Source organism: Manis pentadactyla, chromosome 2, assembly GCF_030020395.1.
Source record: "Manis pentadactyla isolate mManPen7 chromosome 2, mManPen7.hap1, whole genome shotgun sequence".
Classification (NCBI taxonomy): Eukaryota; Metazoa; Chordata; class Mammalia; order Pholidota; family Manidae; genus Manis; species Manis pentadactyla.
In genome coordinates, this window is record NC_080020.1 from 162,474,829 (window position 1) to 162,488,405 (window position 13,577).

Genomic DNA, 13,577 nt, shown 5'->3' on the forward strand with positions numbered 1-13,577 from the left:
GGAGGGCTGGTTTTGCTGCTGCTGGAGCAAGAGAGAGAGAGATGGGCCGGACTGCAGTTTGTAAGCAATAAACGGGTTTTAAACTTTATTTCTCCCTTTGACTGATTTCGGTTTTTAGAGGTATTTTGCCCCAGGATTTCCTTTCCCCGGACTTACAGGGCTGGACTGGCTGGTCTGGGGAGGCTGTGTGAAAGAGGAGTGCATGTCTTCCTAATGTACTTTTGATTCCCTTCTGCAGGGAGGGAGGCATGCTTGAGGAGGTAGAGGTTAGGTGTAGGGACCAGATTGTGTTGGTTATGTTTGAAGGACTAGGTTGGCTTGAGTTGAGAATTAGTATAGTGAAATCTTGGGAGTTCAGGTGGGAAAGGTAGATTTGAGGTCAAAACACAGAACTTTGCCTTTAGGCAGGAGCAAGCCAATGAATGTCTTTGTAAGAGGGAATGATAGGGAAGAGATATACTGTCCTCACGTTTGACACAACAAGTATCTTGCCAGTGGGAGTGGAAAGAGAGGACTGAATTGGTGAATCAGTAGGACAGAAATAATTGGCAGGACCTTGAAGCCACATGTGTAGAATCGGCAGGAAGTTTGAACGTCATCCAGTCCCATCTGGTTCCCATGCAGGGGCTCCTTCAATGACATCTGTGACCGTTGTGCGTCAAGTCGCTTCCAGTGCATGATCCTGGAACAATTTTTTATATGGCTATTGGCTTCTAAAGCCAGCACTTGAGCATGAGAGTCATTCAGTGTTTGCACTGGGGTGAATAGTGTCCCCCTCAAAACTCAGGTCCAGCCGAGACCTCAGAATGTGACTTTATTTGGGAATAGCGTGTTTTGCAAATGTAGTCAAGTTAGGATGAATTCATACTGAATTAGGGTTAGCTCTCATCCAGAGATGGTGTCCTTATAAGAAGAAGGAAATTTGGGTACAGACTGACACATGCAGGGAGAATGCCATGTGACAACGAGGCTTTTCTGGAGAGATGCCGCTACAAGCCAGGGAACACCATGGGTTGCTGGCAGTCACTAGGACCTAGGAAAAGGCAAGGAATCATTCTCCCTTAGAGCCTTTGGAGGGAGCATGGCTCTGCTGATACCTTGATTTCAGACTTCTCGTCTCCAGAACTGTGAGAGAATACATTTCTGTTATTGTAAGCTACCAGGTTGGTGGTACTTTGTTGCAGCAGCCCTAGGAAACACAGCTCCCATTACCGTGAAAAGCCTATAGTTCCCTGCTGGCCTTCATGTCATAAGAGGACACAAGGGTTACCCCTGGAGAACCTGCGTAGCCTCCAGGTACTTGCTGCCTTTCTTCCTACTGCTCACAGTCATTTTAACAATCCTATCTAGAATTTTGCACTGGTGCCCAGGGCCCTCCATAGTGTGTTCTAAATGACAGTATTTTTCACTGTTCCCCATGACCATCTCTATATGTCATGAGCTTTCCATGCTTTGACTTGGGTCATTGTTACCCCTCTCCTGAATGCCATCCCCTTAGCCCCCCAAATATATACCCATCCTCAACGCCTACTTTTCCTTCTTGGACCACTCTAAAGTAAACTCTGTGTGTAACCTCAAAGCATACACTGCTAGCTAGTACCAGTAATTGGGCAATATCCTATCTAGCTGTCTTGAGACATCTAATATGTTTTTGTAATTCTTAACACATAAATTTTTTTTTTTTAACTTCACCAGTATCAATGGCTGGTCTCTCAGGCTCAGGTCTCAGTTCTTTGAAGGTAGACAGCCTGTCTTTTGCTCTATACACGTTGTACATTTGTTAATTACTCAACATACATATAGAGGACTTTCTAAGAATGGTAGGTGGCGGTTTTCTCTGGGAAGATTAAAAAGAAGAAAGGTTGACTTGAAGGGAAATCTTCTTGACTTTTAGGGTGGAAGGCTCCTAGAAGGTGATAATACATCAGCATATACCTTAGGCACACAGACTCTTTATCCTTCTCTCAGCAAGTCCAGCCTCATTTATATAAAAAGCAACCACAGTCATGAAACATCCTCTGTGTACCTGGCTCTGTGATGGGCCTTGGGGAGGTGGTGGTAACTGAGACAGACATGACCTTTGTCCACAATAAGTGTTTAGTTTTGTGGGAAAAGCCGGCCAAGGGGAAATGAGTACTTCTTGACCTGTGGCTCTTCATTCAGGTGGAAGGGTACAAACAGGCCTGAGAATCAGGATAGGCTCTTGGCAGGCATGTTTGTGTTATATGACCTGCCCTCTCCACTTGGCTGTGCTGATTGGATCAGAGATGAACACCTGACTTGGACTGAGCCAATTCTGTTTTCCCTCTCCTGGTAACACAGAAGTGACATCCAGAAGTAGCAGTTGTTATGGACTGATTGGTGCCCTCCCCAAATTCATATGTTGAAGCCATAACCCACAATGTGATAGTATTTGGATTTAGGGCTTTTGAGAGGTGATCAGGTTTACATGAGGTCATGAGGGCAGGCTGTGCATGATGGGATTAGTGCCCTTCCAAGAAGAGACCGTGGAGAAGGAATTCTCCCTCCCTCTCTCTCTGGCATGTGAGGACACAGAGAGAAGGCAGATGTCTGTAAGTCCTCACCAGATCTCAGCCATGCCAGTGCCCTGATCTTAGACTTCCAGCCTCCAGAATGGTGGGAGAATAAATATCTGTTGTTCAAGCCACCCAATCTGTAGTATTTTGTTATGATAGCCCCGAGCTAAGACACCAGTAATTCAAGAGGCAGGAGCTATAAAGGGTCAGAGTGAGGAGGTAGGCTGTGTTCTGACATGAATTGCCTGCAGCAGATGGGCCAGCAGAGAAGAATGACAGAGACATTCAGAGAACACTGAGGTGACAGAAATGCTACTTGGCTTTCCCAGGGCTCTTCAGTCCCTGGTTCCAGACACTTACAAGGCCAGGCTGCCCTAGGTTCATTTACTACCAGAGTATCCTCCCCACAGATTCCCTTTATTGCTTACTGGAGCTTAAGTCAGTGTCTGTTACTTATACCAGAGGAACCTCTACCAAGACCCTCCCATTTTACAGACGAGGGAAATAAAAGCAGAGAGGCTGACTAGCCCAGGCTACGCTCGTGAGTGACAAAGTTTAGGCTACAAATAGCTCTTTATTAATTTTGGTATTGTTAATATATAATTACATGAGCAACATTGTGGTGACTAGATTCTCCCATTATCAAGTCCCCACCACATACCTCATTACAGTCACTGTCCATCAGCGTAGAAAGATGCTGTAGAGTCACTACTTGTCTTCTCTGTACTATACTGCCTTCCCTGTGCCCCCCCACCCCACATTATGTGTGCTAATCGTAATGCCCCTTTTCCCCCCTTGTCCCTCTGTTCCCACCCACCCTTCCCAGTCCCTTTCCCTTTGATAACTGTTAGTCCATTCTTGGGTTCTGTGAGTCTGCTGCTGTTTTGTTCCTTCAGTTTTTGCTTTGTTCTTATACTCCACAGATGAGTGAAATCATTTGGTACTGGTCTTTCTCCTTCTGGCTTATTTCACTGAGCATAATACCCTCTAGCTCCATCCATGTTGCTGCAAATGGTAGGATTTGTTTTCTTCTTATGGCTGAATAATATTCCATTGTTTATATGTACCACATCTTCTTTATTCATTCATCTACTGATGGACACTTAGGTTGCTTCCATTTCTTGGCTATTGTAAATAGTGCTGTGATAAACATAGGGGTGCATATGTCTTTTTGAAACTGGGATCATACATTCTTAGGGTAAATTCCTAGGAGTGGAATTCCTGGATCAAATGGTATTTCTATTTTTAGTTTTTTGAAGAATCTCCATATTGCTTTCCACAATGGTTGAAGTAGTTTACATTCCCACCAGCAGTGGAGGAGGGTTCCCCTTTCTCCACACCCTCGCTAGAGTTTGTTGTTCCTAGTCTTTTCGATGTTGGCCATCCTAATTGGTGTGAGGTGATAACTCATTGTGGTTTTAATTTGCATTTCTCTGATGATTAGTGATGTTGATATCTTTTCATATGCCTGTTGGCCATCTGAATTTCTTCTCTGGAGAATTGTCTGTTTATATCCTCTGCCCCTTTTTTTTTAATTTTTTTTTATTTTTAATTTTTTTTTATTGAAGGGTAGTTGACAACAGTATTACATTACATTAGTTTCAGGTGTACAACACAGTGATTCAACATTTATATACATGATAATTCTAGGTACCAGCTATCACCATACCAAGTTGTTACAATATTTTGACTATATTCCTTATGCTATACATTACATCCCGGTTACTTATTTATTTTACAATTGGAAGTGTGTTTATATATATATATATATATTTTGTGAGGGCATCTCTCATATTTATTGATCAAATAGTTGTTAACCACAATAAATTTCTGTATAGGGGGGTCAATACTCAATGCACAATCATTAATCCACCCCAAGCCTAATTTTCATCAGTCTCCAATCTTCTGATGCATAACGAACAAATTCTTACATGGAGTACAAATTCTTACTTTGAAATCTTTGAAATCTCACATTCTATTTCCAGCTCTGCCATGGACTTGCTGTGTGACCTTAGCTCAATTATTTAACTGCACTGATCCTCATTTCCAGTCTGTGAAATGGAGATTACAATCATGCCAGTGCGTATAAATGCATATAAAGTGCGTACAGCTGTGCCCAGAACACTGAGCATCCAGTAGTCAGCACGGTTTCTTATGTGATATTAACTTTTTTTCAAACTGTGAAGCTTTCCTTCTTGGTATTAGGTTCCTGCATAACAGGACAGCCCTTACTGGGACATTCCCTTATGCCCCCCTGTGATCATGGCCATGTGGGGCTCACAAATGGAAAGAATGCATATTGTTTTTATTCTGAAGGAAACATAATTTCTTATATCTGCAACCTCAAAGCCAGTTCTTTCTGTTACTGTCTTGGGATTTTTCTATCCTTCATAGTGATCTAGTTTTATACGTTCTCTTGAGATCTGCAAAAGCAAATGGCACAGTTGTTAAAGAGTAGTTCTTATTCTGTGGTGGCTGAGAGGAATATCTGTTTTCTAAATAAAGTAAAACGTTAGATTTCCACTTGTTGACTAATTAGCAGTAGCCCACAATACCTTTTAGAGCAGTACCAAGGATTACCTTCCAAGCAAATTTCCAAAATACAGCTGTCACCCAACCAGAGCCTCACCTTCCTCACCCAGGGCCTGTTGGCAGTGGTGGTCCAGCCCCCTGCCGTCTTGCAGCCAGCCCCCACAGAGGCGTGAGCTCAGGGCGGTCTCTCAGGCAGGTGGGCTTCCTTACAGCCTCCGCAGGCAGCATTCCTGTGAGGCTGCTCCTTGCTTCCTGGGCTGGCCCCCTCTGGAGCAAGCTGCAGAGCTCACAGCCAGAACCTTCCTTCAGCAGCCATCAGCTGCATTTTTTCCCTAGCCATCCCTTGTAATTAACACAACTCCCTTATAATTAAGACACGTCCTGGAGATTCTCCTCTCCAAATTTAAATTTCGCTCACTAGAGGAAACCTGGCAGTTGTCCAGCACGTTTTTCTTTCCTCTGGCTTTTGTGGTCTTATCAGGGAGGCGTCTGGGCAGGAGCCCAACATCCCTGTTTCAGACAATCTTTGTTCTTCCATGATCAGGTGAGTCAGGTCTGGACAAGGTTTGCCTTCCTCTGCTCCTCCTCCTGCTTTAGGTGGGGTGAGGACAGCGTTGGCCGCCCTGCATCTGTCTGCTGATAAACCCGGGGCCTGGGATGGTAGTGATTTCTTAGGAGCCACACGATTATTTATAACCAGCCACACAGGTCCTTTACAATGAAAGTGAAACTACCGTTTACTTTCTGTTCCTATGAATTTGACTTATCTAAGGTAGTATCTAGTCAAGGCTTTTTTAGGGCAGTTCACTCAGGTAAGTGGAACCATACAGTATTTGTTTTTTTGTGATGGGTTTTTCTTTTTTTTAAATTAATTATTTATTTACTAATTAAGGTATCATTGATATACAATCTTATGAAGGTTTCACATGAGCAACATTGTGGTTTCAGCATTCACCCATATTATCAAGTCCTCCCCACCCCACTGCAATCACTGTCATGTTGGGCTTATTTCACTGAGCATAAATGTCCTCTAGGTTCATTAATGTTGTAGCGTGTGTCAGGATCTCCCTCCTTTTTAAGGCTGGATTATACATATATAAAAAAATATATATCACATTTTCTTTATTCATTCATTTGTCAATGGACACTTGAGTTATTTCCATCTCTTGGCTATTGTGAATAATGCTGCTATGAACATAGTTGTGCAAGTATCTCTTTGAGACAGAACCGTTTTTAAATCTCAGTGCATTCTACTCTGTTAACTTGGCTGATTTTAGCCACCAGAAATTAATAACTCAACACACAAGACCAGCCTCGTTTGGCAGTATTTGTCACGTGGTATCATAGGATTATAAGCATGAGGGATTCAGCCTCAGCATAGCTGGGTGAGAGGGTTCTGAGGTCCTGGGTTCATACCTGGGTGGGTGTGTCTGTCACAGGCCCATATCCCTGCTGCAAAGCAAGCTGGAAAGGTGAGCATCAGCTGTTTTCAGCTTCAGGTTCATAGGTGAAAATGTCCCTGCACAAGGCAGTGGGAGCAGTGCTGTGGTGGGGGGGTCACTGCTGTGCAGGGAGCCAGAAGAATAATAAATGCTTGTTACACCAGCTTACCAGCATCTAGACTGCACCCCATTAGGTCACAGTTTTTCTACCAGCCTGGAATGGCTTAGTATGGCTGAGAGATGACACCATTCACGTAGGCTTGAGGTGGTGAGCATATAGTTTAGCACTACCAAATTCCTGGTGCTCATGTGGACATTGGAAACCTCAGAAAGCTTCTGCACTTCTGTCCATGCACGTTCCTCTCCATGGATTGTCTTCCCTACCCCTGCCCTACCTCTGTCTTCTGGAACCAGGCCTTGCCTTTCTCTAGGGTCCCACTTGAGTCCAACTCTTTGGAGCCTGCCATTTCTCCTTTCTTGATCTGCTCTTATAGTTATATTCAGGAACTAGGTTTCATGGGGCCTGAAGCTTTTACAGTGGAGAGGAGGAGCTTTTATAGAAAAAGTCATAAAAATTTGATGAACATGTTGCTAGGACATCTCCCAGGGCCCATGCATTTGAGGAGCCCTGAAGCTTAAACTTCATTAGCTTCACAATAAATCTATTTCTGCTAGTATTCATTTGTTTTTGCTTGCTCTCTTTTTCCTTGCATTTAAAAAATTAAGGTATAATTTGCATGCAGTGAAATTTATCCTTTTTATTGTGTAGTCCTATGAGCTTTGTCAAATGCATGTAGTCACGTAGCCACTCTCTCAGTATAAATACAGAACAATTCCATCACCTCCAAAGTTCTCCCCATGCCTTTTTGTAGTCAGCTTCTCCTCCCACCCCAGTCTCTGGCAACTCATTTGGTTTCTGTCCCTACAGTACTGTCTTCTCCTGAATGTCATATAAATGAAGTCATGCAGCATATAGCCTTTTGAGTCAGGATCTCTCACGCAGCGTAAAGCATTTGAATTTCATCCACGTTGTGTGTATCACCTACTCTGTGCCCAGTGCTGGAGATGCTGAGATGAAGGGCTGTCCCCGCCCTCAGAGAGCTCATAGTCTAGTGGGGAGGGACTTGGGCTCACCACCATTGACTTTTCCTTTGATACTTAGTACACACTGCTTTGCCTGCCTACCTGTCTTGTTCTGATATACCTGGCACGCCAACCACTGTGTGATCATCTGGAGAATTAAATCTTGACCTTCTTGAGGTACCGGACTAGAAAAAGCAAGGGGTTTGGAGCCAGGCTGAATCTTTGAATCCCCCTTACCCATTTAGCAGCTCTGTCCCCTTGTGCTGGGATGAGAGCTGTGACTTCACCTGATTGCTTTGGGGATCCTTGCTGGTCCAGTGCCTGCTGGGCATCAGTAAAGGTTTGTCCTGTTCTTTGCCTTCGCTGGAGCCCTGTGACACCCTTGCGCAGATGGGCACATGCACATTGTACAGACCTCCACGCTGGCTGGACAGGACGACATCACTTCCTTGTGGGAGCCAGGAGGGGTGCAGCTGAGCAGACAAGCCCTCAGAAAACCCCCACAAGTGCAGCTCAAAGAGCCCCTCACACTCACTCCCCCACCTACTCTTTTGTGGTTCAGAAAGGAAAGCCTGTCAGTCACCAAATGTATTTCTGCTCCCCAAATATGTTCCTTGTAGGGGGCTTTAGAGGAAGTCCAGCAGGAGGAGAAAGCCATAACCCATTAGCAAGGGACCTTCTGACTGAGTGTTGGTCTCTGGCTCTCAGATGGTGGGAGGGGACATAGCTTAGGCTGGGGGATGGGTGGCCACAGGGCAGTCATTGTAAAGGAATCTGCCCTTTCCTTCAAAACACACTCAGCAGGACTCAATACTGTGGTGGTTTTTAATAAATTATTTGTATAATTATCTGTATGCTGGCTGCCAGAGGAACCCAGGGCGCATAGTAGGTGCTCAACTAATACCTAATGATTGAATGAAAAAATATGCTGTGGTTAAGAGAATTGGCATTTGAAGTACTATTTTGGTAGAAGGAAAGGGAATTTATATTCGTCATTCATCTACAGTGTGTCTGGGACGCTATAATTTACCTACAGTCTCCTTGTTTAATCTGCACAGAGGTTGTTGGAAGTAGGTGTTTCTGGTCTCTACACTCAAGGAAACTGGTTCAGAGTAGTTTAGAAATGTGCCCAGAATCCTACATCTAGTCAGTGATGGATTCAAATTCAGGTCTGTTGCCAAAGCTCAGTCTCTGGGTTTCTTAAGAATAGAAATCTCTGCAATAGACTTAAAAAAAAAATTAGACTGATACTTGAGCAGAATTTGAGTGGGTTGGATTGCAGAGTTTAAGCTCAACATCATGAATTGAAAATTTGCAGAATGTTTGTTCTGTTTGTGCTTTTCTAAATTAGGTTTGGGAGTATTTTTGTAATCCAATTCAAATTGGGATTTTTGCCACAAAGATTACACACAGCTCTAAATAAGCAATAAAACCCCCTCTCTGTGCTGAGAGGCACTGTGGGCTGGAGAATAGTTGTGGACTTGGAGGCAGGAAGCCTGGGTTAGAACTTTACTGGATAGGAGAAGGGTCTGTGGACCACTGTGAGCCTCGTGCGTTAACAGGGAAAGTAACCCCAGTTATCTCAGAGGGTTGTGGTATGGATCATATAAGCAAATAAGAAAACGAGATGTTTGTGAGGGGGATTACCCCAGGAAGAATTCTGTGATGTTTTTGTTGTCCCAAATCTGCAGAGGGGATGGGGCTTGAAACACACTGGGAAAGAAGGATTGCAGAGAAAGGTCAGCAAAATCACATGCCAAGGTGAGAAAGGATATGGTTTGTCTCTTTTCTGCTAAGATCAGCTTGGGTTGAGAGAGTTCTAGAACCTTATTTGTGTGCACAGTGTATGTGCTTGGAACACTGTAATTATCTTGTCACCTGGTGTCAGTAAATATAAAATGCAGGGCCAAAAAAGTATTCTCTTAGGCATGGAATTGGGAAGCATTCTCCCTCCTTCTCTCCTTGTCCTCATTCATTCATCATTCATTCATTTGTCCAGGAATCACTGTAGGCTCTGAACCGTGCACTATAGTTAAGTCAAGAAAGCAGTGTAACCATGGGCCATCGAGTTGGACCTAGGTTCGAGTCTGGCCTCCTCCCCTGACTAAGTGTTAAACTCAATTATTTAATTTCACAAAACCACAGTGTCCTCATCTGCATTTATAAGAAAAACAGTAATACCTGTCTCACGGGGTTATATGAACTTCAAAAGTGATCATCCTTATAAAGAAGTTTGCACAGTTCCTGACACATAATAAGCACTCAATAAATAAATAGTATCTTATACATCATAATATAATTGCCAAGGAGCCAAAATGTACCATGGCCTAGTTCTGCTCTTTTTATATTTTCTTCTAGCTGTTTAAAAGGTCACTTGGGGTAAGCAGGAGCAGAGGCCCAAGGGTTGGGATTCATGGCAACCAAAGCCACAGTGGTTTGCTGTGCCATGGGGACTCTGAGCTGTGTACTCAGCCTGAGCCACTCTGCCCAGTGAAGCTTCTGGATAACCACTGTGAGTAGGGGTATGCCCTGCAGCAGTGTGGGAAAGATTGGGCTCGCTGAGTTGCATTTAGAACCCAGGCTATGGTATATTTGAGCAGGTCCTTTCCGGGGTAGAGTATTAACAGGCCCTGGAGGTGCATCATAGTTTTTGTGAGTTCTTGTTTCATCACACATGGACCCTCTGATAGCAGAAGTTTCAGAGCTTAGAGGCTGATGTCAACTGTATCCATTTTTGGTGACACGCCCACACCCATGCACACATAGGAGTATTAATTCCTCCAGACATTTTTTATTGAGGTATGGTTAGTAAAATTCACACTTTTTATTATGAGCTTGAATCCTGAGTTTTGATGAGCACATATAGCTGTGTAACCACCACCACAGTTAAGATGCAGGACAGTTGCATCATTTCCCCAAATCCCTTCACTCTTCTTTGTAGTCAGCTCTTCTCACCACCCTGATCCCTGGCAACCTCTGATCTGGTTTTCGTCTCTATTAATGTTCCTTTTTCAGAATAGCATACAAATGGGATGATACAGCATGTTAATTTCTTGAGTTTCACTTCCTTCACTTAGTGTAATGCATTTGAGACTCCAAAGTGGTTCTGAGATCAACATGGTAAATCAATAATATTCCTGTATGCCATTAATAAGCAATACAAAGTCCAATTTAAAAAATGTACCAAAACCCTGAAGTACTTAGGAATAAGTAAAACAAAACACATCCAATATATTTACAAAGAAACTTAAAACATATCATGAAAAGACATTAAAGGAGGCATAAATAAATGGAAGAGACCATGTGCATGAAGAGAAAACCTGGTAACATAAAGATGGTGATTCCTCCAGGTAAATCCATAAATTAAGTGCAATTCCAGTCAAAGTCCAACTAAAGGTTTTCATGCAACTTGAAAAGCTATCATGAAATTCATTTGGAAAGGCTAAGAACCAAGAATAAGAGAGACAACTTTAAGGATATCGGGATTTATTATAGAGCTTTGGAAATAAAGACACTGGTGTAGGCACATGGTTATGCTGGAGACCAGTAGAACCAACTAGAGAGCTACATTTAGAAAACTTTATGTGTGACAGATGGAATGGAAAATCAGTGGGAAGGGTTCAGTAAATGTTCCTGGGATAATTGGGATCCAGGCAGAAAAGAATAAAATTGAATCCTGAGCTCACAGCATACAGAAAGGATAAATTCCAAATGAATTAAAACTTAACAGTAAAAAAGCAAAAGTCAAAAACTCTTAGGAGAAATATATGTGACCAGAATTCTCTCAATAAGACCTAAAAAACAAGCTATAAAAGAAAAGATTGATACATTTGGCCATGTAAAATTTAAAACTTCTGTACAACAGAAGGCTCCACAAAGTTAAAAGAGCTTTTTTATTGGGGAAAGATGTTTGGAGTGCATATGGCTGAGGAAGGGTTTATATCCAGAATTCACAAAAAAGTCCTAAAAATTAGTAAGAAAAAGACAAACAGCCTAATAGGGGATATAAAAATGGCCAATTAGAATAAAAAGTTACTCAACTGTATTTGTAATTGAACAAATACAAATTAAAACAAGCATAAGTTACTATTTTGCAGCCATTAGATTGGAAAACATTTAAAAAGCTGACTATATCAGTTTTGGAAAGAATGGGGCACATCAGAACTGTCTTACATGGCAGGGAGGAATAGAAACTGGGACAGTTTTCCAGTGAGTGATTTTGCCTTATTTGGTGGAAGGCACTGTACCCTGTGACCCAATGGTTCCACACTATGTATTCTCCAGTGAAAGTCCCACAAGTGTACAGGGAGATGTGTAAGAGTGCTCATTATAGACCTGTTTATCAGTAAAAAGTTTGGAAGAACCTAAGTATGCATCAATGGAATGGATGAATAAATGATGATAGAGTCATATAGTGAAATAGTATATGGTGGTCAAAATGGTCTAGAAAGATGTAATGATCAACTTAGATTGAATTTCAGAACTATAAACTTGAATTAAAAAAACATTTTGATGGAATACAAGTAGCATGATTCCATTTATATAATGTTTAAACAGGAATACACAATTTTTTGCTTATGCTTATGTAGTTAAGAACATGGTGAGAAGGATAAACACCAACTTTAAGATAGTGGTTTTTTGGGGGCAGGAGTGAGAGGAATGTATATTAGGAAAGAGTTTATAGGAGACTTCAAATATACCTGTCATATTTTAAAGTTTTTTCACATTAAAAGTTCCAGCATACAACAGAACAAAAAGGCATCCTACAGTATGGGAGAATATATTTGTAAATGACATATCCAACAAGGAGTTAACACCTGAAATATATAAAGAACTCACACACCTCAACAACAAAAAAGCTAATAATCTTATTAAAAAATTGGCAGAGGACACATGATCATCTCCATAGATGCTGAAAAAACGTTCGACAAAATTCAACATCCATTCATGATAAAAACTCTCAACAAAATGGGCATAGAGGGCAAGTACCTCAACATAATAAAGGCCATACATGAAAAACCTACAGCTAACATCATACTGAACAGCGAGAAGCTGAAAGCATTTCCTCTGAGATCAGGTACAAGACAGGGATACCCACTCTCCCCACTGTTATTCAACATAATACTGGAGGTCCTAGCCACCGCAGTTAGACAAAACAAAGAAATACAAGGCATCCAGATTGGTAAAGAAGATGTTAAACTGTCACTATTTGCAGATGACATGATACTGTACATAAAAACCCTAAAGACTACACTCCAAAACTACCAGAACTGATATCAGAGTTCAGCAACGTTGCAGGATACAAAATTAACACACAAAAATCTGTGACTTTCCTATATACTAACGATGAACTAGCAGAAAGAGAAATCAAGAAAACAATTCCATTCACAATTGCATCAAAAAGAATAAAATACCTAGGAATAAACCTAACCAAGGAAGTGAAAGACGTATACCCTGAAAACTATAAGACACTCTTAAGAGAAATTAAAGAGGACACTAACAAATGGAAACTCATCCCATGCTCTTGGCTAGGAAGAATTAATGTCGTCAAAACGGCCATTCTGCCCAAAGCAATATACAGATTTGATGCAATCCCTATCAAATTACCAACAGCATTCTTCAACAACCTGAAACAAATAGTTCAAAAATTCATATGGAAACACCAAAGACCCCAAATAGCCAAAGCAATCCTGAGAAGGAAGAATAAAGTGGGGGGGATCTCGCTCCCCAACTTCAAGCTCTACTACAAAGCCACAGTAATCAAGACAGTTTGGTACTGGCACAAGAAGAGAATCTCAGACCAGAGGAACAGAATAGAGACCCCAGATATTAACCCAAACATATATGGTCAATTAATATATGATAAAGGAGCCATGGACATACAATGGGGAAATGACAGTCTCTTCAACAGATGGTGCTGGCAAAACTAGACAGCTACATGTAAGAGAATGAAACTGAATCACTGTCTAACCAAATACACAAA

The 13,577-nt window shown here is 41.9% G+C and overlaps 1 protein-coding gene across 4 annotated transcripts in view; it reads left to right on the forward strand.

The window, feature by feature from the left end:
* Positions 1-13,577, forward strand: part of REEP1 (receptor accessory protein 1) — a 97,411-nt gene that overhangs the window by 23,835 nt on the left and 59,999 nt on the right. The window lies entirely within an intron of this gene.